The sequence below is a fragment of the Nicotiana tabacum genome, chromosome 2, assembly GCF_000715075.1.
Source record: "Nicotiana tabacum cultivar K326 chromosome 2, ASM71507v2, whole genome shotgun sequence".
Taxonomy (NCBI): Eukaryota; Viridiplantae; Streptophyta; class Magnoliopsida; order Solanales; family Solanaceae; genus Nicotiana; species Nicotiana tabacum.
Genome location: NC_134081.1, coordinates 110,227,753 through 110,240,308, shown reverse-complemented (window position 1 = coordinate 110,240,308; position 12,556 = coordinate 110,227,753).

Below are 12,556 nucleotides of genomic sequence, written 5' to 3'. Positions count from 1 at the left end.
TTCAAAAAAAATTTTCCTCTATTTTGGAATTTTACAATTCTTATGTCCAAACGCCCAATAAGTTATTGTTCTTTCGAAACAGACTCCTATTGGCTTATCACTCTTATGTATGCGCAAGACTGGCATTAAACCATGCTTTATAACAAAATTACATAGTACAAAGAGTTGATATTCTTATTAAAACAGGTCAGATATCCTTTTAACGTACGTAATGTAAAGTGTTGTTGAAAATTAGCAAAGTACAAGTTCTCAATAAAATCCTTGTTCTTAGATAAGGATTTTACCTTATTAATTTTATTTAGAATTGTATGGGATCAAACCGCTGATCCTTTAGGGATATTCAATAAAATTAGCAAAGAATTGTATGGGATCAAACCGCTGAACTTGTACTTTATTAATTTTATTTAGAACAAGACGTACTAGCTAATCAAAAATCCTTGTTCTTAGTAAAATAGAAAAGACGTACTAGCTAATAGTTTACTTACTCTATAAAGTTAAATATCAAAGTTCTAGAAATATTTAGATGTGTTGGAAAAATTATTTTTATTAACTTGAATATCTAACATTTACAATTTTAGGAAGTAAATTGTATGATACACATATTGTTCTCATTGACTTTAGCAAGTTTCAAGAGACATGCCTTTGAGATTATAAACCTCACAACCCTATTCTTTATGATGGAAGCATAAAAGCAGTTGAAGTTAGAAATTTCTCCAAAGTTCAAATTTAAAAGAAAGTGAAATAAATTTCCGACAAAGAATATTCAATGTGTGTTATATACCTCTAAAACGTAATATTTTATTTATATATACAGTGCAATTTTTTGACGAATGGTGATATGAGGGACGGGTTTATGTAGAGGGGCGTGGGGTAAATACACCCATGCTCCCCTCCCTAGGCTATGTATAAAGTACTAATTTTTTCAATTATGCACTTAAATATATTTATGGCAACTCATGCTCAAGTGGCTGGTTTGGTGCATTGATGACTAACGTCCCTTTTTGTTTCCTTTTTGTCCGAGGTCAGCGGTTTGATCCCATACAATTCTTTTTGATTAATTCTTTTTATAATTAATTAATAAATATCTTCCTGCCCTTTTCAATTGACAACAATCCCTAGACTCTTAACATCTTTCCAATTAACAAACAAATACGTTTATTCTACTCTTTTTATAAATAAAAAAATCCCTGCCTACGTCATCTTTATTTTTTTCCTTTTAATCATTTTTTTGAGTACAAAAACTTTAAAATCCCTAAAAATAAAGTACTCATGACTCGTCTTTCTCGACTCTGAGTCTCTCTGTAGATTCAAAGCAGCAAAATCCCCTGCTCAATATTAAGCGTTGCTTTTAAAAACTTTTTTGAATAATTGTTTAATTTACTATATAGAGCGTGAGATATTTAAAACCGTAAGTAATGATGCTATTATTGACCGTTTTCAAAGTATAAAAAGAATTCGTTGAGGACAATTGTAAAGTGAATGATATGTTTTGCGAATATAGTATTAATATAGTTTGCTCGTCAACTTGCCGTCACCATAAAATTTTATATAATAGAACCAAACATCTATTTTAAAGATAATAGTGCACTCATGGTATTAAAGTCCTGGATACGCCTCTGCTTATGACCACGTGGCTTCGCCACTGCATAAAAGTTGCTGGAATATATATATATAATGCCAAAACAAGAAGTACGTTGAACTCAACTATGACAAATGACAAGCAAATTCACATCATTAGAGTTGTGGTTATAGTACCATATACCTAAATCAAAGAACGTGAGAAAATTAAGAATTACATTTTGCAGTGAGAAGCCTGCACAAATAATTATGTCCATACTAAACACTTACAAGGGGGAAAAAAGAAAAATAAAACAGAAGACTAGCTCTTGGTGCCAAATATAGGAAAGTTTGACAATTCAAAGAATTATTTTAATTTCTTAAAATGTTGATGTATCAATGTGTTAGGTGATTAGATCTTTCACTCTTGATTCATGACTAATTTGGCCATGCACATGATTGCTAGAGAACATAACTCCCCAACCTCACTTTTCCCTCATGCTCTGTCAAGCCTCTGCAACCTTTTAGGCAAGAGGAACGTCCTATTCTACATTTAAATTTTAGCCAAAAACTTTAAAAGTAAAATTGTGACATCCAACCTATATTACAGTTGAAGGAGAGGGAAAAGGGTTAGATTTGCCTCTGCACTATTCAAAATTGAGTAAATTTGTTGTTCATTAAACATTAATTTTATCTATACCGCCGTTAGGAGAAAGTTTTATTTTTGTCCTTGACCTAGTTTTATTTTTGTCCTTGACCTCTAATAGAGCTTTAACTATTAAAGGATAATTGTACACCACAATCAAAAGTTAAGGGTTAAGTAAGATTTTTTTTTCTTGAAGAATTTGAACATGTAGAACTTTATTATATTAAGGGTAAATACGAAAAAAATTGCTAATGTAAAGTTATGGATGAACCAAAATTTAATGTAAAGAAAAATTGAGCGGATAATACATGACCAAATTTAGAAATTTCCCTTAAAAATAAGATTTCGTAAGTAGTTCAAAGGCCTAACTGGTACAAAGAATGTATGTTTTCCACAAATTGGATCATTTAGTGCCACTGTTTATTTTAACCCGGTTAAAAAAAATAAAAAATAGTTCAGTGTCTGTATTTTAAAGCACGTTGTTAGAATTTTGAAGCACGCCACTAGAATTTGAAGCACGCTACCAAAATTTTGAAGCATCTACAAGAATTCTGAAGGGATTTTTTCGTTCTTATATAATATTTGAAACTTATTTATCAAAATTGTCCTAGTTTTGTATATTACCCGCCCTAAACAAGTTTTTCTTACAATTTATATACAGCTCATTATTAGTGCCTTAATTTGAGGGATTCAGTTACACATTTTCTCTCTTTTTCTCTCCTCTCCTCTTTCCCTATCCTATTTTCATATTACACGTAGCGAGGGATATGCTAATTACTAACGTTCCGAAATTCATAGAATTTCAGAAAATTAAAGCACTTCAACAAAAAAAGGAGCAAACGTAACTGTTGATCCCCAATTTTGCCCTCATATTTTCCAATATATATATATATATATATGTGCCTTCAAAAATAGCATATTTGCATCATTATATATATATATATATATATATATATATATACCTTAAAAATAGCATATTTGCATCATTATTTAGTATACAAACCTATGCAAGCATTTTCTATAATTATTAGAGCTTTAAATTAATTTTTCCTTGTATTTAAATTATCCTTTTAAATTATTTTGTGATGAGTTAGTTACCTAAAATAATTATTTTTGCACCTATGATATATGTTTCAAATATTTTATTTTATTCCATATAATTACAGTAGCATTTTTAAGCTATTTATCTAATTTTACAATAATGGCCTATATTCATACATAAGGGCTCTTTATTTTATATTATTTATGTCAAAATAGCATATTTTATATTTTTATAATACTAAGTTATTATTTTAAGTATTTCAGTGCATAAATAATATTTTTATTTATTAATTAATTATTTTTTATAAATTATTTTTATAAAATTTTGGGTATTTAAATAATAGCCCATTCTAACCAATTTTGGACCACATTGGTGGCCCAAAACTACCCAAACCTTAGCCCAGTCCATCCCAACCCAAAGCCAAGAGACCCTTAGTCTCAAACCCGGACGGAACCTGTCTCAAATAACCCGCCCCGTTTTCTTTGTGATCCTGGCCGTTGATCTCAAATGATCAACAGCCCATAATTAACCCACCCGTTTTATATTACCCCTCACCCTCTAACCCTAATCCCTATTTCCTTAAAGACCGACGCCCCGTTTCCCTCCATCTTTGTTCTCTTCTCCTCTCAAACCCTAGCAGTCGCCTCTTCTAAATCTCCCAACTCCAGTTCTAATATGGAATCTCTCCACAATTTGCTTACCATATCTGCTCCATCTCCGTGTTACTTACACGATTTTTGGTATCACTTAGTACTTGCCTATTTTTGGTAAGTACTATGCCTGAATCAGGTGAAAACCGACTTCAATCTTCAAGATCTAGACGTTATTCCGTCTATATACATTCATGACAAGGCGATATGAAGTCGGTTCACCGAAACCTTTGGTCGATTCCTTGATTTATGTCGAATTAGGGTTCGGAATTTTATACTTTTCCTTTTATCCATTCTATTAGTGATTGCATGTGATAGTTTCTTTCTTTATTTGCGCTTGATTGACTATTTTCCATGTTTGTTCGTTCAATTCCTACTACTGTATAAACCCCTCCACATTCCCCTTTAAGATAGATTTTTTCACCCGGATTCACTAAAAATCAAAGCTATTACTCTATTGTTCTCTCTTATTATCTTGTTCTATACTCTGATTCTTGGCCGGCTGAAAGCCAAGGCCATTAAACGACCTCCTCCAGTGCAAGCACTTCTCGAAGCCCATTCTCGAGGCTCTTGTGAACTCTGAAGCATCGGAGATCTGGGGTTCTTGCTATTACGCTCTTTATTACTCTTTTGATTTTGCTACTAGTTAGTGCTTTTAACCCTTGCAATGTTAAATTTTCTTCTTTCCTTCTGCATGCCTATATGTGTTTGAATTACATAAGCATGATTTAATTGCGAGTCCCTAATATTGCACTACTGTGATAATGCTCAATACTCTTTGTTATTTTGTGTTGGTTGAACGCATGAGATAGCTTACTGCTTTGTCCTTAGTTTGTATTAGGTTAATCTGTAATCTTCACTACGGTTTGTACTTCTATGTTGATCCTTTATTTTTCTGGAATGAGTTCAGTACCTCTAGCATCTGAATATGTTTAGTTTTGAGTTTCAATGCAAGTCCATTTTGATATGAATCTGACTACTATGACCATATGATGTTAGTTACAAATTTTCTGCATATTTTGTTTTGGATACAACCCCAACTCTATGGAAGCCACCCCCACTTGAATGAATCCTTTAGTGCTATGTCATATGTCTGCTTGACTGCTCTTTGTGTATTAGTCCCAACTATATGGAATGTTGCTTCAAAGTTTGCTCTAAATTTGTTTCCTTGCTATCCTGATTTTAAGATAAATACTCCATTTTTTATCAACTATGACCTTGCTTCTATGCTATTATGTTTCCCCAGTATGCCTTTGGCTCATTTGCTACCCTGTCCTTTCAGTAAACATCATAATGTGCCCCCATCATGTATACATACTCATTAACATGGCACTAGGATGTATATTTAACTTAATTTAGATCTTTAGGTCTCAACTAGTTTGACTTCATGCATCTGTACAAGACAATCTATGTATGCATGTAAACATGTTCTTCCTCTAATTCTTTCAATATGATGTTGTCTATGTAATACTTTGCTATGTGTGAAATCATGCTGAACCTGCTGGCCTGCTTGACTAGTTGTTCTATATGCTCAACTTGGTGTATTACTTGATTTATGTCCCTCTATCACTATCCACTCTCCTTACTTGCTACTCATGCTATTCTGAATTCTCATTCTTAGCCGGCTGAAAGCCAAGGCTATCCAGGTTCTATTGTTGGCCTCCCTAGTGTGAGCACTGCTCGAGGTCCAATTGAGACCCATGTGAACTCTAACACACTAGGGCTTGGTCCTTAGTCACTCCCTCAATCTCAAACTATTCCTATTCATTCTACTTCCCCTTGTTATGTGCTGTGTACTTGAATTGACTTATTTAAATGGTGCAACACTTGGTGCCATGGTTGAGTAAACTGGTTCTAGACTCCTCTATGGATCCCTGAGTCGTGTATTGAATATGGCTCTTTGTTGAAGGCCTGGGTATGCTATGTAAGAGCTATTGAAGGCCTGGGCAATGCTGGGTATTTATTAGGCCTGTTGTGGGCCTCTTATCATTGTTATGTAACACTGTCACTTTTACTCATTATTGGTCCTCTAATAACCTTTGTATAAACAATTGGGGTGTTAGCAAAAAGGGAATGGGTAGAATTCAATATGTAAGATGGGTAGATGACATGCCTATATGACTTGATAATGTGTTTGCCATATGTGTTGTTCAATTGCATGAGCACTGTAGAGGTAATGACATTAGGAGAAGCACGCAAACACTACCTGTTTACCATTAAACATGAGTTCAAATGCTATGTCTGCTACTACGTGTTTATAGACAGCATGCCTATAGGAAGTGAGCACCCCTTCAACTTGCATGATTACTTTTGAATATACTAGAAACCTGCCTATAGGAACAGATGAATTTTCCTTCAATTCGCTTCAGTTATTCACTAGAAATTATGCCTATAGGATTTTTGATCACTTTATTTGCTATTGTACCACATTAATTATTAGAAATCTTGTTTATGGGACTAAGTATAAATAAAACAAGCTCTGAAGTACTATGCATTAGAGATCCTGCCTATAGGAAATAATTGCTCGTTATAATTGGTTAATGCTAGACCATTCAAATACTGCTTCATGCACATCGTATGAATAATTCTGGGACTCTTTCCCTAGCAGATTCTGTTGTACCCAACCGTGTAGATCACTTAGGTATCGCACATATAGGATTGGTAACTTAAAACTCTCAACAATTAACTTATGATACCCGCATGATTCTATCTATAAGCTACATCCTACATCCAAAATTACTTGCATGCTTTGATCGCCTAGAAAGCATGTCTATAGGATTCTGCAGATTCCTGATTGGCATATCTGTTTGCATGCATTTACTGCTTAAGTGCGAAGGCAAACTTGAGCCCCCTTTATTGCCATATTTGAAGTCCAATGTGTTATGTATGTCGCCTAGTTTTATCATTTTGAGCAGCTTAAGTTTAAGTCTAGAACCATCCTAAATAGAGGTCCAATTCCCTTCTGGACCATAGGGACGGGTAGTGTACGCATAAGATACGACTTATAATTGAATTAGTGCGCTTTAGATAACAACTTTAACATAGTAATCGGGTAGCAGGAGATTATAGTCTGTGCCCGCTGAATAATGCGAGTAACACCCCATCTTGAGGGAGTTACAAAGTATTATTTATGTTGCACGGGGTGATCCTTTAGGCTAAAAAATTTAGGAACCCCCCTCCGTCTTTTCTTTAAATATTAGATCTAAATAGTTGTATCCCTATACTCGCGCTAAGATCTGATGTTGTAATAAAGCTCTTTGACTTCTGAATTCCCTTTATTTATTTGATCACTTAGCTTAATTGTAATCCACATAATCTTAAGTTCGGCCGGAACCCACAGTTGTGGATCTCGAGGAGTGCCTAACACCTTCTCTTTGAGGTAACTTGAGCCCTTACCCGATCTTCGGTGACGTTGATTAATAAAACAGAGTCATTTGCAGAATAGGTGCCCTAACGCACCTTAAATCATTAGGTGGCGACTCTCCTCTTTTAATACCTCCTTAAAAGAGTTGTCACATGTCGAAATCTAATTTCGCGAGAAAATGGGGCGCGACAGCATGGCGACTCTACTGGGGATACTTAGGTTCTTACCATAATTAACTTGGCTTATGTGGATTAGTTTTCTTTGTTATAAAACGCACATTCCTTTTCCATCTTTATTTGCTAAATTTTGCTATTACATGCACATCCATTTCCCGTTCGCCTTTACTTGCTTAAACCCGTTATAACATGCACGTCCCTTCCCTTCTCTACCTTTATTTTCTTAAATTTGTTACGACATGAACGCCCCTTTCCCTATTCGCCCGTATTTGCTCTAACTGCTCTTCATTTGTTTAAAAACTACTATATTGCTTGCTTTATTACATTCTCACATATATTCCGCGGACTAACTTCTTCCTTTGTCTCTCTTTTATGTTTTACCTTAATACTGTATTTACCGCTTTTTACATATTTATCATGCAAATACTTGGCAATGTGTTATTATATTTGTACAAAGCATGCTCCACATCATATTCCACTCGTGCCCAACTAATACTATAGTGGCACTTGATGAGTGTCCGCGCTCTTCCAGAAATTACCCTTTTAATTTAGAAAGGCTTATTTGCGGTAAAACTAGTCGATCAGCGGTGCAGTCGATGGTTTCGTGCCTTTCCCTCTCAAGTTGTCCACTTGAGGGTACCGGTCTAGACTCTTCTAGAAACTTTACTCCAATATTAACTGTGCATGTATCATATCAAACCTAGTATGGATTAGAACGTTGTCCAAGTGATAATCCACTAAGACAAGCCTTGTCCAAAGTCCGGCGGGATTTCCATAATCTCAATGGACAACATCACGTTATGTGCATTACTTGGAGAAAACATGCTGATATGTTAATCATTAATATGTAAATAGTCAGACCCGGAGGGGGAAAGGGCTAACCCTATTTGTTTTGTAGAAAATGAGGCACAAAGTTCCCAGGTTCGGCATGGTTCAAAACATCCCACCTTTGCTGCTTGATTGGTGGAAGAACCTCTCACCTAGTGACCAGAATCATGTGAAAAAGGTCCTCGGATATTTACCTTCCTTATTGGACATTCGGCCAAATAACGCATTGATTGAGGCTGTCACTATGTTTTGGGATGAGAAAAGAGTTGTCTTTCACTTTGGTAATGTAGAGATGACCCCTCTCTTAGAGGAAATAGGAGGCTTCGCTAGGCTTCCATGGGATAGTCCGGGTTTATTAGTACCAGAAAATTGCACTCCCCGCGAGTTTTTGAAAATGATGGGTTTCAAGAAAAATGATGAATTACTCTGACTGAAGGAATCATACATACCATTTGAATTCCTTTATGAACATTATGGGCATAACAAGTCATATCGCCTTCACCGTGATGAACTTGCCATTACTTATTTGGGTTGGACACACCACCGAGTTTTTGTGTTCATTGTCTGTTTCTTGGGGTTGCTGATACTTCCGATGAAAGGGGGAAGGATCCACACTCGTTTAGCCATGGTCGGTAGGACTCTAATGGAAGGAATTAAAGGACAAACTTACACTATCATCCCCATGATCTTGGCCGAAATGTACCGAGCTTTGGATCGATACAAGCAGGGGTATGGGTATTTCGAGGGCTGTAATTTGTTGCTACAGGTTTGGTTATTAGAGCATTTCCAGAGAGGTGAATATCGTTAGGAACTTCTGCGATGACCATTGAATGACTACACAGCCTACAATCATCCAAAAAGAATGACATTTATCCGAGATAGGTTCGCGCAACCCGGAAATGCTGTGAGATGGGTGCGTTTCTTCAGCAATTTGACTAACGAAAGGGTACATTGGACGTTCGAATGGTTCCCTAGCAGCAAGTTCATCATCAGGTCAAGAGAAACCACTCATTTAGTGTTGATCGGGTTAAGAGGAATCTATCCTTATGCTCCTATAAGAGTAATAATGCAAGCAGGAAGAAAGCAGGTTATACCTCGAGTTTCCAACACGGTCCAGTATAAAGCAGACTTTAAAGGGAACATCATTCTGTTCAAGTTCGAGGTGCAGCATATGTGGAATCAAAAGGTCGTTGTAGAGAAAGACACTATCGAGCCAGACAGGTACCATGCCGGCCATGTATACTTTTACCCATCATGGTTGGTAGATGATATAGCGGGAGATGTCAAGCCAGGGATTAATCTGAAAAATAGGGTTATAGATGACGCTGCTGAAGCACAAGTCAAGTATAGGATGCTGCGCAAGAGGGTTTTCGAGTCTGAAGCTAGACATTTGGAACAACACAAAGTGGATATGGAAGTTGTCGACAAATGGAAAGAAATTGCTACTAAATCAACAGAAAGATTGGAATATTTGGAGCAAGGGTTAATGGAACTCGAGGGGAAGATGAGGAAGAGGCTCTCGGATTGTCAGAATACGGAAGGCAATGAGTGAGGGAACTTAGCAAGGGCTTACCTACTATTGGACATGCGCGACCTGGGGAACTTGATTGATGGATCCAAGAAGGCCAAGCATAAAGAAGGTCCCTCCGGGGACAAATAGATTAGGAAATGATGTTCTTTACTACTTTTTTAGTCTAGTTTTAGATTTCGATTGTAATAAGGCAAATGCCATTAGTAATTTTCTTATTATTGTCGTTTTAGTATGGATCTGACTCATTTTCGCATTAATGAAATGACATAATTATTGGCATCAATTTTCTCCAAGTCTATGTGTCGCTTACGCCTACTTCGGGCACAACGAGGTCCCCCAAATTAGGATGTGAATTTATTTACTGATTCTGCAACACATGTTCAATATCGCAAACATCCTTTCAATATCCCTTACTGACTTGGTTACCTTTTTTTTGTTTATTCCCATTCCCCAAAGGTTGGTTCGTGCATACTGGCATCATCCGCATATCACAATATATCCAGAGGTCCTCCATCTCCTCCTCCACCAAGTGATCCTAAAGGCAGAAGCAAAGTGAAAGAAAAAATGGACGATTTAAGCTGTATCAGAAAGGACAACGCAGAGAACGTTGAAACCTCGGAGGGTCAGAATACTCCAGCACAAAATGAATTGGTCCTATGTCTAGAACAAAAAATATTAGAGCTACAAGGGGAACTTAAGCAAGTGCGGAACTTGGCAAACCTTTCCCTCACCCTAAACGTCCCCGACCTTAACCAACAAAACACAAACGCCCAAAACCCGGTACCTCCCCAAAACACACAAAATCCGCAAAATCCTTCCGCACCACATTAATACGCCACACCTTCTCAGAACTACAACCCTCCATCGATACCTACTCCTCAACAACACCATCACCACCCAACTCAATACCCGCAAACAACCACATACCACACCCCTCAGAATGCACCACAGCCTACTCCTGACCCACAAAACTCAACCAGTGACCACCATTACGCCAAGATTCCCGGAGTCCACTAAAGCAATCCCATATATGTGGAAACCTAACCCCCACACCATACAACAGACCCTATACATACCCGAATCTGCCGAGAAGGACCTGTTCATCAAGAACATGGCGGAAGAACTCAAGAAACTTAATGGCAGAGTTCAAAGTATCGAAGGGGCAAATGCATTGAGGGTTTGAATTATGAAGATTTTGTATTCAACCAGATGTAGAACTACTAGAAGGTTACAAACCTCCTAAGTTCAAAATGTTCGACAGGACTGGTGATCTGAAGGTGCACTTGAGAACGTATTGTGACAAGCTTGTGGGAGTTGGCAAGGATGAAAGAATCCGCATAAAGCTATTTATGAGGAGCCTCACCGGAGATGCCTTGTCTTGGTACATCAGTCAGAACCTAAATAAATGGGTTAATTGGGTGAGCATGGCATCAGATTTCATGGATCGGTTCAGGTTTAACACAGAAAACGCACCAGACATTTTCTACATTCAGAATCTCAAGAAGAAGCCAACGAAAACTTTCCGCGAGTATGCTACTCGGTGGAGGTATGAAGCTGCCAAAGTAAGGCCAGCACCGGAAGAAGAACAGATGAATAAGTTTTTCGTCAGAGCTCAGAATCCGCAATACTACGAAAGATTGATGGTTATTGAAAACCATAAATTTTCTGACATCATTAAGTTGGGAGAGAGAATAGAATAAGGGATCAAAAGCGGAATGGTTACAAATTGTGAAGCACTCCAAGCCACAAATAAAGCCCTACAGTTAGGAGGTATCTCCAATAAGAAAGAAGTAGGTGCAGTAATGGTAGCCCAAGGTCCAAAATATCCTCTCACATACCAAACATCTCCACCCATATATCAGCCTTCACCTCCCAGATACCAAAAATCTACCGCCACTTACCATACCTATAACACTCAACCAGCATACTACTACTCACCACCAACACGCCAAAACTACCAAAAACCTAGACCAAGTTTCGACCGCAATGACCACCCAGATAATACACCCCGATTGCTGAACCTATAGACCAATTGTACGAAAGACTGAAGGTTGCCGGTTATATCACTCCCATTCCCACTATTGCTATGGAAAACTCCTCCCAGCGGATTAATCCAAATAAGACATGTGCCTATCACTCAGGCATGAAGGGTCATACTATTGATGAGTGTCGTACTTTGAAGGATAAGATTCAGACATTAATTGATACCAAAGTTATACAGGCAAAAGAGGTTGCACCCAATATCCGTAATAATCCTCTCCCAGATCACAGGGGTGGAGGGGTAAACGTGATAGAGACCGATGAAGAATGGGAGTCAGAGGGGTCAATTGGACTCATTCGAGAAGGGGATAATTCTGAAACATCTCCAGTCACTCTCACACCTATCATGGTGCAGACTCATGCACTAATTGAAGTTGAGGTAGCTGCACCAACTCCGTTTGAGGTTGAAGTAACAACGCCATTCACCGTGATGGTAGTACCTACGCCTTCTTATAAGTCTAATGCTATACCATGGGATTATGTTGCGGAAGCAAGAAGGAAAGGAAAGACAAAAATGGAAGAAACAGGTGCAGCGCAAGGCATGACCAGAAGTGGTAGGATTTATACACCCGAGTATTTGGGAGGAACAAGCAAAGAAGCTACCTCTAAACCGCCTATCATTGAGACTGGCCCAGATGATCTTTGGAGAAAGGTGCAGACAAGAGAGTATTCTGTGGTTGATCATCTGAACAAAACCCCTGCTCAAATATCCATTTTATCAC